The sequence below is a fragment of the Macaca fascicularis genome, chromosome 6 (genome assembly GCF_037993035.2).
Source record: "Macaca fascicularis isolate 582-1 chromosome 6, T2T-MFA8v1.1".
Taxonomy (NCBI): domain Eukaryota; kingdom Metazoa; phylum Chordata; class Mammalia; order Primates; family Cercopithecidae; genus Macaca; species Macaca fascicularis.
Window position 1 is genome coordinate 178,042,789 of NC_088380.1, and position 20,036 is coordinate 178,062,824.

General features: G+C 38.9%; 1 protein-coding gene and 1 pseudogene across 6 annotated transcripts in view; both read left to right on the forward strand.

Moving 5' to 3' along the window:
- Positions 1-20,036, forward strand: part of RANBP17 (RAN binding protein 17) — a 436,622-nt gene that overhangs the window by 380,201 nt on the left and 36,385 nt on the right. The gene's annotated exons all lie outside the window — the stretch shown is intronic.
- LOC135971469 (ubiquitin carboxyl-terminal hydrolase 12-like) lies at positions 675-15,167 on the forward strand (annotated as a pseudogene).

The following is a 20,036-nucleotide window of genomic DNA, read 5'->3' on the forward strand; positions in this document are numbered from 1 at the left end:
TGCCAGACATCATGAATTTTACATTTTGAATTTTCTGTGCTAGATTTTGGTTTTTATTTTTTGGAGACAGAGTTTCGCTCTTGTTGCCCAGGCTGGAGTGCAACAGCGTGATCTCGGCTCACTGCAACCTCCGTCTCCCGGGTTCAAGTGTTTCTCCTGCCTCAGCCTCCCGAGTAGCTGGGATTACAGGCATGCACCACCACGCCCAGCTAATTCTGTATTTTTAGTAGAGACAGGGTTTCTCCATGTTGGTCAAGCTGGTCTCGAACTCCCGACCTTGGGTGATCCTCTCGCCTCAGCCTCTCCAAGTGCTGGGATTACAGGCATGAGCTACCATACTCGGCCAATTTTTATTTTCTTAATGTGGATTTTATTCTATCCTGCAGTTGAATAACTTTTGGATCAGTTTGACTCATTTGAGATCAGATGGCAACTCTTATTTTGGAGTAATTGGGCCCCACCACTAAAGTGTTAGCTCTGTGAGGACATTCCGGTGCTCCATGTGCTATGAAGTTCCTCCACAAATGATTTTCAGCTTGTAATCTTCAAGAATTATTTGGCCTATTACTTTTCAGTGATTCTTTCCCCAGCCTTGGGAGTTTCTTCTCATACTTTTTTTTTTTTTTATAGTGGAGTCTCTCTCCGTCGCCCAGGCTGGAGTGCAGTGGCATGATCTCGGCTCACTGCAGGCTCCGCCTCCCAGGTTCAAGCAATTCTCCTGCCTCAGCCTCCCAAGTACCTGGGATTATAGGCATTTGCCACTACACCTAACTAATTTTTTTGTATTTTTAGTAGAGACGGGGCTTCACCTTGTTGGCCAGGCTGGTCTCAAACTCCTGACCTCAAGTGATCTCCCAAAGTGCTGGGATTACAGGCATGAGCCACTGCACCTGGCCTCTTCTCATACTTTTATAGGTCACTGTTCAGACAAACACTGGAGAGGACTCCCTTGGAGATCTGTAGAACTCTCTTACATAGGTCCCACACTCTGGTACTCTGTACTACAAGTTTTAGCTGCTTTAGCCTTCCCAGATTTCAACCTTTTCTTCTCCAACTCAGTGAGACTGCTTGGCTTTGTTTGGGTTTTCCCTTACTAGCCTGCAATCTGGAAACTGCTTTGGGCAATAAGCTTGAGCAATTGTTTTCCTCCTCTCTAGTTTAATGGTCCTGTACTGCTTGTTGTACAATAATTGAAAACCATTGTTTCGTATAATTTGTCCTGTTTTCTAGTTGTTTGGCAGGAGGGCAAATTCTCATAGCAGTTAATTCTTCATGGAATAAGAAGAAATTCTGTCTTCTATTATTACAGTTTAGCTTGACATTCTTTTATCTCACATCATAGTAATACTTGAAGATTTTGAATTATTTGCGGGTAGCTATATTATTTTCGACATGTGATCTTGTTAAGACTTAGAATCTGCATTTTAACAGACTCTCAAGGGCGTCTTGACAAAGTGGCATTATGAAAGGAATACTGAACTTGGATTTAAGTCCCAGCACTGCCACTTACTACTTGTGTGACCATGGGCACATACTCCATGCCTGCTGCTGTCATAGGTGACTCATGTGGATACTTGACTGTTTTCATTCTCAGAACCATTTGTGTACCAAAAGCAGGTTAGGTACTCTAAGAGCACTCTTTATTCTTATTTTCTCCTTATTTTCTAGTTTATTCTTACTTTCTACTTGTAAGTTTCTGAAGGGCAGGAACAGTCTATTACTACTTTACTTCCAGTTCCTAGCATTATAGTAAGTGCTCAATAGATATTTACTGAATGCATTAATTAGGTAATATTATTTTCATTGTACAAATGAGGTAAGCTGTGGCTCAGAGAGGTGAAACAATTTGCCTAAGATCATAAAACTAATAAGTGAATGACCTAGGAGTCATTCAAACTCTAAAACCCATTCTTCCTGACCACACTTCCCTGCTAGATCTACCTGATAAAGGTCACAGCTTTGACAGCTAGAGGCCTGGTAGAGATTATTTTCTTTGTACATATTGGTGGTTTTATCTTCAGCCTCTTGTATTGTTGCAAATTCACATTGTAACCACTGGATAACTCTGGCAAGTGAATTGGGCCCTGTGTCATTAAGAAAGGGGACTATTTAGAATGTTGAAAGTAACCACTTGGATTTTTCCTTTCCCAACAATGATACATTTTAAAAAGAGGAATTTATTGGTATTGTTTGGATTATTAGGCAGGTTTCATTTCTGTTGTTGCCTTGATGGAAAAAATGAGGAGGTACAGAAAAGTTGAATCAGTGATAGAGTGATGACTTGCCTAATATTGCGAAAATGATTTAAAAATTTCAGTTAATTTCATTCATTAGCATTTTTAATTTCATGCTATCTTTTTAATCATCCATCCATTCTCTGCCCACCCCAACCCCAAACTCTTATACACAGACACCAAGCACAGTGTCTTTAAAAATCTGCTCTTACTGATGGCTCTGAATTCCTTCATTCAGTAATTATCAGTTGTGCATATACTATATACCAAGTACCTTTCTAAACCTTGGCAGTACTGAAGGAAACAAGACAGATAAGATTTCTGCTCACATGAAAGCTTGCATTCTAGTGGGAAGAGACAAGCAATAATTGAACAAGCAAATACACATACCAAAAAAATCAAGTCATTATATGCACTAAACAAAGAATTAAAATTGGGTGGTGGAAAAAGAATAAGTCAAGATGGCTGACTGAAGACATCAGGCACCTGCTCTCTCCTGAAGGAAGAACCAAAATTATTAATAGATAATCTTATACCTCGAATAGAACATCTAGAAGAAAAGACTAGAGTCCTATACAGAACTCACAGGAAACATTCAAGGCACAGAAAGAGAAGGAAGCAAGCAGCCAGCTCGGCCAAGATTGGCCAGAAGCCCAGAGAGGCTCAGTATTGCAGAGAAAAGGGTAAATGAGAGAACTTAGGCAGTCCACATGCCTGCCACAGACTACTGCAATCCTAATCACATGAAAGCTTTTCTACCCTTATGAACTCTTAACATTAGCATGAGCAGTGATTTGAAGACCTTATAAAGGCATTGCACCAGCCAGGGAACTTGTGCTGGGTCACTCACCCTTCTAGACCTGAACAGGTACAGCAGGGTGCCATTTGAGGAGTGCAGCCATCACAGGACTGCATCTGACCCTGGTAACTACAGCCCTTGTATCTCCACGTCCTGAGAATTCCTGCTGACATTCCCCGGTGTCCACCCAGAGAGCTGCACTCACCCAGCCTGCACCACTCAAGACCCAGAGGGTCATCCTACCACTCCTACTTCCATCACCCACGCTACATGGGCCACCCAAGGACCCTAGAATCTGCTCACCCACCCAGCCCACCGCTGCTGCTACCAGCATATGTGCAAGCCACCTGGAGGCCCGAGAATCAGCTTGCTCGTAACTGCCAACACAATGGGGCACAAAGACAGGCACATTCACCCTGGGGCACAAAGACAGGCACATTCATCCCACCATTGTCATGACTAGGGCCTGAAGACTGAGATCTACCTGGCTTCCCAGCTCCCAGCACAAATTTGCCACAGCTTCCACTAATAACTGCACCCTAACCCTCCAAGAAAATTATAGACAGCGCTAATTCTACTTACAGCCAAAGAAATAATATTACACACTACACTACTGCATATATCCAGAATCAAAGCCAAAGTGCCCTACCCAACCAATACCACAGATACTTCTTCAGGAAAAATGCCTCCCCTATGAAAGTAAATTCAAAAATAAGAAAAAGCGACTGTTAAACTGGATGGGCAGATATCAACATAAGGCCACAGGAAACATGAAAAAGCAAGAAAATATGACACCATCCAAGGAACACAGTAATTCTCCAGCAATAGATCTTACTCAAAAAGAAATTTTCAAAATACCAGATAAAGAATTCAAAATGCTGACTTTAAAGCAGCTCAGTGTGTTATAAGAGAAATCTGAAAAACAATACAAATACAATTCAGGATATGAATGAGAACATTACCAAAGAGATTTAAAAAAAAAATAAATAGAAATTCTGGAACTGAAGAATTCATTGAGGGAAATACAAAATACATTTGAAAGCTTCAACAATAGGCTAGATAAGGCAGAAGAAAATCTCAGAACTTGAAGACAGGACTTTTTCAAATAATCCAGTCAAACAAAAAAAATTTTGAAAGAATAAGAATGAACAAAGCCTTCATGACATATGAAACAACATAAAGTGATTGAATATTCAAATTGCCAGCATCCATGAGATCAAAGAGACAAAGGATTAGAAAGCCCATTTACAGAAATAATAGAAGAAAAATTTCCATTTATTACAAGAAATGTAGACATTCACATACAGGAAACTCAGTGATCCCTAGGAAGATACAATGCAGAAGGGTCTTTTCCATGGTACATTATAGTCAGAATATCTAAAGTAAAACTTAAAGAGCAAATCCTTAAAACTGCAAAAGAAAAGCATCTAGTTACTTACAAAAGCAACCCCATCAGGCTAACAGTGGATTTCTCAGCAGAAGCTTTACAGGCCGGAAGACAATGGGATGATATATTCAAAGTACAGAAAGAAAAACTGGCCAAGAATACTATATCCAGTAAAATTAACCTTTGTAAATGAAGGAGAAATAAAGTCTTTACAAGAGAAGCAAATGCTAAGGGAATTTGTTTGCTACCACTGCAGCCACAGTAAATGCTCAAGGGAGTCCTAAACCTGAAAACAAAGGATGACATTTACCATCATGAAAACACACAAGAATGTAAAATTCACTGGTTAAGCAATCACACAAAGAGAAGAAAGGACTAAAATGGTACCACTACAGAAATTCACCAAGCCACAACAATTAGTAAGAGAAAAGGACAGGAAAAAAGAATATGTAAAACAACCAGAAAACAATTAACAATATGACAGGAACAAACCTTCACATACCAGTAATAGCCTTGAACATAAATGGATTAAATTATCTAGTTAAAAAGATATATAATGACTGAATGGATTAGAAAAAGAAACCTGATCGAACTATATACTGCTTACAAGAAACTCACCTTAGCAGTCAACACATATAGAGTGAAAGTAAAGAGATGGAAAAAGATAATCCACACAACAAAAACCAAAAGTGAACAGGAATAGCTACCCTTTTATCAGATAAAACAGACTTTACGTCAAGAACAAAAGGGGGAAAAAGACAAAGAAGATCATTATATAATGATAAAGGGATCAATCCAGCAAGAGGATATAACAGTTCTAAACAGGTGTGTACCCAACACTGGAACACCTGGATTTCTAAAATGACTAAATTTGAAGAGAGACACTACAATATAATACTAGTGGAGGACTTCAACGTCCCACTCTCAGCATTAAACATCATCTAGACAGAAAGTCAACAAAGACACTTTGCATTTAAACTGGACTTTAGACCAGATGGACCTAACAGAGCTACAGAATCTACTCAACTATAGAATATACATTCTTTTCATCGGAGCATGGAGCATTCTCTAGGATAGACCATATGTTAAGCCACAAAACAGGTCTCAACAAAAATTTTTTTTAGAGACAGGGTCTCACTTTGTCACCCAAGCTGGAGCACAGTGACATGGTCATGGCTCACTGCAGCCTTGAGTTCCCAAGCTCAAGCAATTCTCCTGCCTTAGCCTCCCAAGTAGCTGGGAGTACAGGCATGTGCCCCCAAGCCCAACTTTTTTTTTTTTAGAGACGAGTTTTTGCTTTGTTGTCCAGGCTGGTCTCAAACTCCTGGACTCAAGCAATCTGCTCACCTTGGCCTCCTAAAGTGCTGGAATTACAGGCATGAGCCACCGCACCCAGCCCAACAAATTTTTAAAAATTGAAATCATATCAGGTATCTTCTCAGACCACAATGGAATAAAACCAGAAATCAATACCAAGAGGAACTTAGAAACTATACAAATGAATGGAAATTAAACAACTCGCTCCCAAATAATCACTGGGTCAATGAAAAATTATAGTGGAAATTTTAAAAAACTTCTTGAAACAAATGAAAATGGAAACACAGCATACCAAAACCTGTGGGATATAGCAAAAGCAGTGCTAAGAAGTAAGTTTGGCCGGGCGCGGTGGCTCAAGCCTGTAATCCCAGCACTTTGGGAGGCCGAGACGGGCGGATCACGAGGTCAGGAGATCGAGACCATCCTGGCTAACACGGTGAAACCCCGTCTCTACTAAAAATACAAAAAAAAATTAGCTGGGCGAGGTGGCAGGCACCTGTAATCCCAGCTACTCGGGAGGCTGAGGCAGGAGAATGGCGTGAACCTGGGAGGCAGAGCTTGCAGTGAGCTGAGATCCGGCCACTGCACTCCAGCCTGGGCAACAGAGCGAGACTCCGTCTCAAAAAAAAAAAGAAGTAAGTTTATAGGCCTGAGCGCCTGTAGCAACGACTGCCGCAGCGGCCCGGCGGGCTCGGTGGGCGGGGCTGCGGTGTGAGCAGGCGGCCCGGCTCCCCTCCTCCTGCGCCCGCCCCGCCACTGTGATTGGGTGAAAGTTGGCGCTGGCCAGATGGAAAAACTAATGATAGTCTCCAAATTCACCTCCATCTGTACCATGGGCGCCAGTGCTTCAGCATTAGAAAAAGATTGGTCCAGAACAGTTTCCGGTCAATGAGCACTCTTTTGGATTAGTCAGTTTGGGGAATACCTGCTACTGCAATTCAGTTCTTCAAGCACTTTATTTTTGTCGTCCATTTCGGGAAAAAGTTCTTGCATATAAGAGTCAACCTAGGAAAAAGGAGATCCTTCTTACATGCTTAGCAGATTTCTTCCATAGCATAGTCACTCAGAAGAAAAAGGTTGGAGTAATACCTCCTAAGAAGTTCATCACAAGATTACAGAAAGAAAATGAGCTTTTTGACAACTGCATGCGACAAGACGCCCATGAGTTCTTAAATTACCTACTGAATGCAATTGCTGATATTTTACAAGGAGAGAGAAAGCAGGAAAAACAAAATGGTCGCCTACCTAATGGTAATATTAATAATGAAAATAATGACAGCACCCTAGACCCAACGTGGGTTCATGAGATTTTTTTCAGGGAACATTAACTAGTGAAACCAGATGTCTTACTTGTGAAACTAGTAAAGATGAAGATTTTTTAGACCTTTCTGTTAACGTGGAACAAAATACATCAATTACTCACTGCTTAAGGACTTTCAGCAACACAGAAACTCTATGCAGTGAATACAAGTATTACTGTGAAGAGTGTCACAGCAAACAGGAAGCACACAAACAGATGAAAGTTAAACTGCCCATGATTCCAGCTCTACACCTGAAGAAATTTAAATATATGGATCAGCTTCATCGATATACAAAACTCTCTTACCAGGTAGTTTTTCCTTTAAAACTTCATCTATTTAACACTTCAGGTGACACCACCAATCCAGACAGAATGTACAGCCTTGTTGCTGTTGTGGTTCACTGTGGAAGACTTATTTGTAGATTTGCTTCATATGAAAGTATGGAGGGTGTGTGCAGCCTCATTGTCAGCATTGGTCCTAATCGAGGCCATTATATTGCAACAGTTAAGAGTCATGATTTTTGGTTGTTGTTTGATGATGACATTGCAGAAAAAATAGATGTACAAGCTATTGAAGAAGTCTACGGGCTGACATCAGATATCTCAAAGAACTCTGAGTCTGGTTACATCCTTTTCTATCAGTCTCGGGCCTGAGGGGGAACCGTGATAAAGAGATACTTTCTGCCTCATTTCTTCTCTGGTTATTTTGGAAAGGATCAAGCACTGATTTTTCCAAGAAAAGAGAAATGCAGGAAGCTCATGGGGCAGTAGCACACTTTGCACACGATAAAGCAAAGACGATAGATTGACAAGCCCTTCCCATCATGGTAGTTGATTTATTTGCTCAGGTATCATGCTGCCTGTACAGTTCCATTCAACAAGGAGGTGAAATCAGAGATACCAGCTCCTCTTGTAAAACAGCCTTCTAGTCATTGTCACGCGTTTTCTCTTTATTAATTGTACCAATAATGCTGTGAATTCCTTGGGGGTGCAGTAGAAAGAATCGGAATCTGTGCTGTATTGATAAGGAGATGATGTCGAACACACTGAATAAATTTGCCTGGTTCAGTGTGTATAGAAGCATATTCGGTGGTCTTTTCGAGAGTAAACCAGAAATACTTTTGGGCCCAACACTTGCAGTTGCCTTCCTGATGTAAAAACTAACATGCTAGATACAGTGTCAGGAAGACAAAGATGTTTTGCTTCTCTGAAGAAGCTTATAATAATATATGTAGGGAGCAATTGGTCAAAAGTGGCTTTTTGTTTCCCCAAGGGGAAAAACTGGCTTTGCAATCATAATTTTTTCCTTATTTATTTTACTTAAAACTGGTAGAGTCTAAGTATTATATGAAGTGCCCATGATTCTGTCAGTAAATTTGAGCATATTTTTATTAGTTAATGTCAGTTTAAGTAGTCCTTTTGTCTGTTTCTATTTTTAAGGTGAATTTTAAATTCTATCTGAAATCAGTAAGATATCTTGAGAAAAACTGCAATGAGAGGAGGTAAATATCCTTTTTCAGGAGGAACTGATATCTCTGGCCAAATCCTTTTATTTTGGTTTCTAAATCACTTATTTTCTTCAGCTTTAGTTTCATAAAATTAACAAACTATAAAGAAAAATTCCTGACCAGGCGCGGTGGCTCACGCCTGTAATCCCAACGCTTTAGGAGACCAAGGTGGGCAGATCACGAGGTCGGGAGATTGAGACCATCCTGGCTAACATGGTGAAACCCACTCTCTACTAAAAATACAAAAAATTAGCCGGGCATGGTGGCACGCGCCTGTAATCCCAGCTATTTGGGAGGCTGAGGCGGGAGAATCACTGGAACCCAGGGGGTGGAGGTTGCAGTGAGCCAAGATCATGCCACTGCACTCCAGCCTGGGCAACAGAGCGAGACTCTGTCTCAAAAAAAAAAAATTCCGTAATTGTTGGAATAATTAAAAATTCTGGTGCAGTGGTGGTATACCAATCTTTAGAATTCTTAAATATTCTAATGTTTCAAGTTGAGGTCATGCTTGGAAAAATCATGTCATAGCATTTATGTTATTTTCAGATGTCATTTTTTTACCCTGGAAAGAAGTAATAATGTTCATCATAACCCTAGCAGTCTGGATAGTGAGCTAAACAAACCCTTTGAAGATTAAATTTTAATCAAGTAGACTAGGAATACAAAAAACAAGTCCTTCCTCCTGTTCCCCCTACCTTTACAGATCCTACTGGAAGGGTGTTCAGAAATTAAAATTTGTGTTTGCTGAGACTTAATTCTGTTGGGGGTTTTAAGAAGTAATATATGTAACATAAAATGTATGCAAACTATTGCAGTTTTTTCGGACATTTTTCCATGCATCAGTAAGTTGTCTGACAGTAGCCAAATGTAACTTGCAGAAAATTATCCAAAGTTATATTCAGAATAATAGCAATCAGGCCTTGGATGTTCTTTATCAAACTCTTTTCAGGCAGTAAATTTTTTAAAAAAAAATCTGTCATTTTCTACAGTTCTTTTGCTAAAACTGTTGACTATGGAAAACAAACAACAAAAAGGAATATTTTAGTCTGCTGCTGTTATTAACATTTATTATCGGTATCTTTTGGCTCAGGAAATGACTTCACCTATTTGTTCCATAAGCAGACCTTTAACAGGGTCACTTAGGTAATTGGGCTGCTTAAACAGATGTGCTGGGAGAAAATTATAATATTTAGTATTTGTGGCCAGGCGTGGTGGCTCACGCCTGTAATCCCAGCACTTTGGGAGGCCGAGGCAGGCGGATGACCAGGTCAGGAAATCGAGACCACCTGGGCTAACAAGGTGAAACCCCGTCTCTACTAAAAATACAAAAAATTAGCTGGGCATGGTGGCAGGCGCCTGTAATTCCAGCTACTCGGGAGGTTGAAGCAGGAGAATGGCGTGAACCCGGGAAGCGGAGCTTGCAGTGAGCCGAGATTGCACCACTGCACTCCAGCCTGGGCGACAGAGTGAGACTCCGTCTCAAAAAAAAAAAAAATTAGTGTTTGTGCTAAATATCGAAAGTATTTTGACAAGTTTCTCTTAAGATAGTTTATAAAGCCTTATCCTGGCTAGAGACGTTTTGTACAAATTATATATAGCCTGCCCGATCTACCAGTACGACACAGAGAATCACAATCAACCATGTGGGGAAAGTCAGGGCAGTAGAAGTGGAGGTACGCTTTTTATTTTAAGGGCTTAAACCAAATTGTCTTGAAATTAAAGCTGTATTTCTGCAGCTTTCAGTGCAGAGAAAAAGAAGAAAGTGAAGCTGTGTCCGTTTTAACATGAGCTACATCACAACATGTTTAAGAAAGATAGATGAAGTCATTTGCATAAAGGTACAGCATCGAAATACTATGCTGTGTTTGTTTTTACATTTTTGCATTTAAAAAAACGTGCAGTAAAAGCCAAGTTAAATTTCATATTAAAGCAAGTTCTAGTATATGTATTGAGTTCCTGGTAGTCACATACTTTGTTCACATCACACCATACTTCATAGTATGATTTGTCAGGGCAGGGACTGTGGGGTGACAGTTTTACATTTACTTTTTCTTCTTAATGCAGCTGGATCTAAGTAAAATGTTTTGAAGTTTATCAAAAACTCAATATACTTGTAAAACATATAGGGTCAGGGTTAGGGAAAAAAATACAGGTATAGTAAGTAAGAAAAGTGACCCATGAAGAAAGCATTGTGTGGCTGTATGTTGGTTGTGATTAAAATGAGGGACTGGTTTAAGTTGCAAATGGTGGCTGATTGCTATGTAACTATGTACATGATTGTTGGAATGGCTGTCCCATATTTTGTATATTGAAATAAATTCTATAAATTATTTTAACTAAAAGTAAATATTCTAAATTAAATCCCACTTCTTAAGTCACATGGCTTCTGTCTTGGAAATTTTACCTTTAAAAGATTATTTAAGACAGGAACCAGGAGGCTTGGGAATAGGGAAAGAAGGAAATGTTGTATTATATGGGTCTTGTGGCCTCTAACCATCAGTATAGGGTTTTTTCTTTCCTTGATGGCAGTAGAAAGACCTCATTTTCATAACATAACTACTCTTGATACTTTCCTTAAAAACACTTTTTATTAAAGATTCTATCATGAGGTATTTGGGAGCTGAGAAGCTAAAGCGCTCGTGTCCTGGCTCTTCAGTAAATTTAACTGTGTGACCTTGGGCAAGTCACTTAACTTCTCTGTGCTTCAGTCTCCCTGTCTTTTAAAATGGGAGTAATACCTACTCGTAGGGTTATTGTGGGGATTCATTAGAGATAATGTCTGTAAAGCATTTAAGGTTCTTGAAGAAGGCTCTATGTAGATACAAAATAATATCTATTAAAGTTGGTTTATTTGTGGAAAAAAAGAAGGAAGTTTATAGCAATAAATGCTAATATCCAAAAAAGTGGAAAGATTACAAATTAACAATCTCACAGTGCACCTCAGGGAGCTAGAAAAGCAAGGAAAAACCAAACCCAAAATTACCAATAGAAAAGAAATAGTAAAGATCAGAGCAGAACTAAATGAAATAGAGACTAAGAAATAAAAAATACAAAGGATCAACACAACAAAAAGTTGGTTCTTCTTCAAAAAGGTAAACAAAATAGGTAAACCACTAGCTAGACTAACCAAGAAAAGACCCAAATTAAATCAGAAATGAAAAAGGAGATGTTACAACTGATACCACAGAAATATGAAAGATCATCAGAGACTGTTATGAACAACGATATGCTCACCAACTAGAAAGCCTAGAAAAAATTGGATAAGTTCCTGGAAACATACAAGGTTCTGAGATTGAACCAGGAAGAAATAGAAGACCTGAACAGACCAGTAACAGCTAGTGAGATCAAATCAGTAATTTAAAAAAAAAAAAAAAAAAATCCCAGCAAAAAAAAAACTCAAGACCAGATGGATTCAAATCCAGACGTACAAACATACAAAACCAAATATACAAAGAAGAACTAATACCAGTCCTCCTGAAACTGTTCCAAAAAATTGAGGAGGAGGGAACTCTCCCTAACCCATTCTTTGAGGACACTATCACCCTGATACCAATATCAGACAAGGATGCAACAAAAAAAGAAAACTGCAGGCCAGTATGAACATAGGTGCAGAAGTCCTCAACAAAATGCTAGCTAATCAAAGCCAACAGCATATCCAAAAGATCATACACAATGATCAAGTGAGATTTATCCCAGGAATGCAATGTTAATTCAACGTACACAAATCATTAAATGTGATACATCACATCAACAAAATTAAGGACAAAAACCCGTATCAACATCTGAATAGATGCAGAAAAACTGTTTGATAAAATTCAGCATCCTTCATGATAAAAACCCTCAACAAACTAGGCATAGAAGGAACATACCTCAAACCAATAAAGGCCACGTATGACAAACCCACAGCCAAAATCATACTGAATGGGGAAAAGTTGAAAGCATTCCCTTCAAGAACTGAAACAAGACAAGGATTCCCATTTTCACCACTCTTATTCAACATAGTACTAAAAGTCCTAGCCAGAGCAGTGAGGCAAGAGAAGAAATAAAAGGCATCTGGATTGGAAAAGTGAAAGTCAAATTGTCCTTCTTTGCTGATGATAGATCTTATATCCAGAAAACCTAAAGATTTCAAGAAACTTAGATTTGATAAATGAATGCACAAAAGTTACAGGATAGAAAATCATTGTACAAAAACCAATAGTATTTCTATATACCAATAATGATCTGAGAATGAAATCAAGTAGGCAATGCCATTTACAATAGCTATAAAATACCTAGGAAGCCAGGCACGGTGGCTCACGCCTGTAATCCCAACACTTTGGGAAGCTGAGGTGGGCAGATCACCCGAGGTCAGGAGTTCGAGACCAGCCTGACCAACATGGAGAAACCCCATCTCTACTAAAAATACAAAATTAGCCAGGCATGGTGGCGCATTCCTGTAATCCCAGTTACTCAGGAGGCTGAGACAGGAGAATCGCTTGAACCCAGGAAACGGAGGTTGCATTGAGCCGAGATCACTCCATTGCACTCCAGCCTTGGCAACAAGAGAAAAACTCCATCTCAAAAATAAAAAAAATAAAAAATAAATATATACACATACACACACACCCCTAGGAATGCATTTAACCAAGAAGGTGAAAGATCTCTACAAGGAAAACTACAAAACACTGATGAAAGAAGTTGAAGATGACACAAATAAATGGAAAAACATCCTATGCTCATGGATCAGAAGAATTAATATTGTTAAAATGACCATATTGCCCAAAGCAGTGTATAGATTCGATGCAATCCCTATCAAAATACCATCCTTCTTCACAGAATTTTTTTTTTAATTGTACAATTCATATGGAACCATAAAAGAACCTGAAGAGCCAAAGTAATCTTGACCAACCAGAACTAAGCTTGTAGGCATTGCATTACCTGACTTCAAAATATATTACAAGGCTATAGTAACCAAAGCAACATGATACTGGTATAAAAATAGACACATAGACCAATGGAACAGAATAGAGAGCCCAGAAATCAAGTCACATACTTACAGCCAACTGATCTTCAACAAAGCTGACAAGCATACACAATGGGGAAAGGACAGTCTCTCCAATAAAATGATGCTGGAAAAATTGGATAGCCGTATGCAGAAGAATGAAACTGGACCCCTGTCTCACCATATATAAAAATCAACTCAAAATGGATTAAAGACTTAAAGCCCAAAACTGTTAAAAAAAAAAAAAAAAAAAAAAATACTGGAAGAAAACCTAGGGAAAACTCTTCTGAATATTGATCTAGGCAAAAAATTTATGACAAAGACCTCAAAAATACAGCAACAAAAACAAAAATTAGACAAATGGGACTTCATTAAACTAAAAACTTCTGAATCACAAAAGAAATAACCAACAGAGTAAACAGACAATCTGTTGAATGGGAGAGAATATTTATAAACTATTCATCTAACAGGAGACTAATATCCAGAATATATAAGGAACTCAATTCAATAGGAAAAAACAAATAATTCCCTTTAAAACTGGGCAAATGACATGAATAGACATTTCTCAAAAGAAGATATACAAACAGCCAAGATGTATATGAAAAAATGTTCAACATCACTAATCATCAGAGAAATGCAAATCAAAACCACAGTGAGATACCATCTTACCCCTGTGAGAATGGCTATTATTAAAAAGGCAAAAAAGAACAGATGTTGTCAAGGATGCAGAGAAAAGGAAACTCGTACACTGTTGGTGGGAATGTAAACTAATACAGCCACTATGGAAAGCAGTATGGAGATTTCTCAAAAAACTAAAAATAGAATTACTATTCAATCCAGCAGTCCTACTACTGGGAGTATACTCAAAGGAAAATAAGTCAGTATATCACAGGGATGCCTCACTCATATGTTTATTACATCAGTATTCGCAGTAGCAAAGACATAGAATCAACCTAAGTATCTATCAATAGATGAATGGATAAAGAAAATGTGTATATATACACAATGGAATACAGTTCAGCCATAAAAAAGAATGAAATAATGTCTTTTGTAGCACCATAAATGGAACTGGAGGTCTTTATCTTAACTGAAATAAACCAGGCAAAGACAGACAGATACCACATGTTCTCATTCGTATGTGGGAGCTCAAAAATTTAATCACATGGAGGTAGAGAATGGAAAGATAGATAACAAGGTTCAGACATGGTGGCTCACGCCTGTAATCCCAGCACTTTGGGAGGCTGAGGTCAGTGGATCACTTGAGGTTAGGAGTTTGAGACCAGCCTGGCCAACATGGTGAAACCCATCTCTACTAAAAGTACAAAAATTAACTGGGTGTGATGGCGGACGCCTGTAATCCCAGGTACTCAGGAGGCTGCAGCAGAATGGCTTGAACCTGGGAGGTGGAGGTTGTGATGAACCAAGATTGCGCCACTAATCTAGCCTGGGCAACAGAGCGAGACTCTGACTCAAAAATAAATAAATAAATAAATAAATAAATACAAAAATTAGGTGGGGCACAGTGGCTCACACCTGTAATCCCAGCACTTTGGGAGGCCTAGGTAGGCAGATCACTTGAGGTCAGGAGACCAGCCTGGCCAACATAGTGAAACCCTGTCTCTACTAAAAATACAAAAATGAGTCAGGCATGGTGGCAGGCACTTGTAATCCCAGCTACTCAGGAGGCTGAGGCAGGAGAATCACTTGAACTTGGGAGGCAGAGGTTGCAGTAAGCCAAGATCATGCCACTGCACTCCAGCCTGGGTGACACAGTGAGACTCCGTCTCAAAAAAAAAAAAAAAAAATTATCTGGGCATGGTGGCACACACACCTGTGGTGGCAGCTACTCAGGAGGCTGAAGTAAGAATAGCTTGAACCCAGGAGGCAGAGATTGCAGTGAGCCAAGATCACTGCACTTCACCCTGGGCAACAGAGCAAGACTCTGTCTCAAAAAAAAAAAAAAGAGATAGATAACAGAGATGAAAGGGTGAGTGAGGGGCAAGGGAAAGGATGAAGAGAAGTAGGTTTAAAGGTACAAACATGGTAAGATGGAAGGAATAAATTCAATGTTTGATAGCAGAGTAGGGTAACTATAGTTAACAAAAATGTAGTCAGGTGACAGCCTAAGTACCATATATTGATCAGAAAACATTATATACGTATAACAAAACTTCACATGTACCCTATAAATTTGTGACAAATTTAAAAAACAAAGTGGGGTGTTGGATAGAGAATGTCTAAATGTAGCTATTTTAGAACTGATGGAGGAAGGCCTTTAAAATTAGTCATAGCAGGGATGGGTGCATTTCAGGCAGAAGTAAAGGGTAGGCTAAAAGCCTAAACAAGGAAAGGTAAGGGCAAGCAGAAAGTTGAACCAACTAGGAATGACTAGATCATTTCCCATGAAGTTCATTATTAATAAGACTTATATAAAGAATAAAAGAGGATATGTTGTTATTTTGAACACATTATTGAATTGGATGTCATGTGGTATGAATGTAATATGGGAGTGACACATTTAGGAAATATTTAGAACTTAGAGATTTTACACATTAGTTTCACCCCCCACCCAAAAAAATAAAATAAAATAAAATAAAGGACAAAACACCTAAAGAGAGAAGAGAGCTTTGGTGTTTAGGGATTGAAGTAGCCAGGAAAACAAATGTGTTGGGTGCTGTGTTACAGTTTTTGCACACTTAATGCCAAATCTTACAAAGCAGGTAATATTAATCACATTTTACAGAGGCACACCTGAAGCTCAAGAAGTCAAACATCTAGGAAATAATAGATTCAAACCTAAACTCACCTATTTCCAAAACCACTTCCCCACCCAAATAGGCCTTTTGTCTCTGAAATTGCCCTTCAGACTATATTTTTCTAAGACCTTCATTCTCCTTTGTGTTGTAGTGACAAGTTTTGAGCTGAAGGCAGATTTCAACTCAGCCTCATTCTTCCTGACTCTCAGTTAAGCAATTCTTTCCTATACAGTTAACTTTTCAGCACAGCTTTCAATGATGGGTCTTAGTGAGCAGTAGGCTATTAATGATGCATGTGCTTCCTGTGGAGACTGGTTCCAGGAGAAGAGGAGCACCTGATTGTTTTCAGTGCCACACAACAAGTTGCTAGAGAGGACAAAATGCCTATTAGGCTTAAAAATTATTTCCAAAATTACAGATGTAATCCCTTTTAAAATATTTTGAACACCAAGAACTAGGACAAAATATGAAAATTCATGACTTCTACCTATGTTTTTAGTCTGGAAAGTATCATTATTTGAATCTCACATAGTATCTTGAGCTGCAAATAAAGAAAACCAATAGTTATACATAGTCTTCAGCACCATTCATTCTGTTTTTGACCAAATGCCCTGTAATCCTTATGATTCCACACTTTAAAATCTACCCTGAAATAACATTTATCTTTTTCAAAGTCCTCAACCATAAATCAACCATAATGGAAGCTCTTCTTGCTTTTATTGCAAGGATATATGCTGCAATCTTCGTGTCTAAAGTGTTTACCTGGCTTTTTCACAGCTGACTCAGTAGATTGGAACCTTTTAATGCAACCTGCATGGCATGTGGTCACCAAATCTATGTGAAGTCTTTATAATTTTTATATGATTGATAGCATATTGCTCTTCACTGGTGAGGGGAACCATATCTGCTTCCTGCTTATCTTTGTAGATGTAGGGTTACTTAATCCATGTACTTTCATGATTGGTACTTGAAATGTAGAAATATGAAGGAAAAGAGAAAAGCAACCAGGCTCAACAAGTCTGTGTTTGACTTTTAGGCCCAGACATTTTCCACTTATATTATGCTACATCCCAGAGTTGTAAAACCAAAGCTCCCTTTTCTGCAAAGTAACTCAGTTAATATGGAGAGATGAAGAATAAATTAACTAATTAATTAATCAGTTATTTGATTAATCAAATGCCACATCTTTAGGAGGGAAACTCTATTTTTGGCTTTTATTATTTTTAATTGACACATGATAATTTCATATATTTATGGAGTACCATGTGATATTTGATATAGGTATACACTGTGTAATGACCATTTAGGGTATCCATCACTGCAAACATTTATCATTTCTTTGTGTTGGGAACATTCAAAATCTGCTCTTTTAGCTACTTGAAAGTATATAACCAGTTCATTATAGTCACCTTATTAGTGCTACAGAACAGTACAACTTAATCCTCTTATCTGGCTATACTTTTGTATCCATTAACCAACCTTTGGAAAAGCTCCTTTCTTAAAAGCTTTGTAATTCCACAGTTTTCCAGAACTATAGTCCACGGCTGTCTTTAAGACCTCCATTCAACTCCTCATCCCTCATGATCCTATATTAGATACCGTTTTCCTCTGTGTTAAATGCATATGACTGTACTTCAAAACTTGCCCCAAAACTTCCCTCTTTCTATTTTTCATGACATTTCTCTCTAAAATGATAAATGTGAGCTTTTAAACTGTAGTGTTTTATCAATGCTGGGCATTATTACTAAACACAACTCAAGACCTTCTTCTAAGAAAACTTTCTGAGGTTACCTTTAGCTACGCATTCTTTAATTAATTCTGCTGATATTTCACCTGTAATCTATGTCAGACATACATATGTCTCAGAACCTCAGAGATGAATAAGATGAATGAGAAACTACTCCCTTAGGAATTTTATAATCTGCTTCCCAACCCTACTCTCTAAGTCTACTTCTCCTCTTCTGAGTCTACCTGTTCACCATTTTAATTGTTGCTCTTGTTAACGGTTTCTCTTACTAATCATGAACTCCCAGGGATCATGTGCAAATGTTGTCGGTAGCCAAAAAATGTGGGTGGTGTCATGCTGATTCAAAACCATGGACTTCTGATAAGCAACTTAATCTCTAAGCTTCAGTTTTCTCATTTAAAATGCAAATTATACTTACTATACAAAGTAGTTGTTACAAGTAAATGAGTTAATAATTTTAGTGTACAAAGGAGATAATAAATGGTTGCTCTGTCATGTCACTTACTTGACACTTACTCAATAACAGCTCCATTAACCTTTCATGTTAAATATAAATGTTACACTCCGCTATTGGATGTCCTCAAGTAAGATCCTCCACCTGCTCTGTCAGCCTTCTCTTACATATCCTCTACACATTCTCTCTCTGAAATCAAAAGTTCTACTTCTTGAATATACCCTTCTCTTTTTACCATGAGGCAAACCAGTAGTTACTGCCATGTTTTGAGTGCCCATTGTGATTTAAGAAGGCGTTCTTTGGCCGGGCGCGGTGGCTCAAGCCTGTAATCCCAGCACTTTGGGAGGCCGAGACGGGCGGATCACGAGGTCAGGAGATCGAGACCATCCTGGCGAACACGGTGAAACCCCGTCTCTACTAAAAAATACAAAAAACTAGCCGGGCGCGGTGGCGGGCGCCTATTGTCCCAGCTACTCGGGAGGCTGAGGCAGGAGAATGGCATGATGGCATGAACCCGGGAGGCGGAGCTTGCAGTGAGCTGAGATCCGGCCACTGCACTCCAGCCTGGTCGACAGAGCGAGACTCCGTCTCAAAAAAAAAAAAAAAGAAGGCGTTCTAGCCTGGGCCTGGTAGCACATGTCTATAATCCCAGCAGTTTGGGAGGCTGAGGCTAGCAGATCGCTTGAGCCCAGGAGTTCAAGGCCAGCCTGAGTAACTTGCAAAACCCTACTTCTACAAAAAATACAAAAAGTAGCCAGGCATGGTGGTGCACACCTACACTCCCAGCTACTTGGGAGGCTGAGGTGGGAGGATCAGTTGAGCTCAGGAGGTCAAGGCTGCAGTGAGCCAAGATCACACCACTGCACTCTAGCCTTGGTGACAGAGTGAGAACCTATCTCAACAACAACAAAAAGGTGTTTGGTGCTTACATATATTTTTGCTTATTGCCTAGTTTTAATGTAGTGGTTAAGAATACAGATCCAGAAAAAACAAATGTCGTATGTTCCCATTGATAAGTGGGAGCTAAGCTATGAGAACGCAAAGGCATGAGAATGATACAGTGGACTTTGGGGACTCAGGTAGAAGGAAGGTAGGTGGGGTGAAGGATAAAAGACTACATAATGGGTAGAGTGTACATTGCTTCAGTAATGGGTACACCAGAATCTCAGAAACTACCACTACGGGACTTATTCATGTAACCAAAAACCACCTATTCCCCAAAAATTACTGAAACAAAAAAATAAAAAATACAATAAAATTTTCAAAAAAAGTACAGATCCAGAGTCCAACTTCTTGTTTATTTTCATACCTTGGCTGTGCAGTCTTCTAGCTGTGTGACAATGGACAAGTCACCTAAGCTCCCTAAAATTCAGTGTCCTCATCTGTAAATAGAAATAATAACAGTAACTATTATAGTGCTGTGTGAGAATTAAAAATAATAACTTATGTAAAGCAGTTAACACAGTAACTCATAGTAAGCTCTTAATAAATGTCAGCTGTTTTTATTACTAATGAACTTCTTGTCATTGTCTTCTCATTCAACTCTGCAA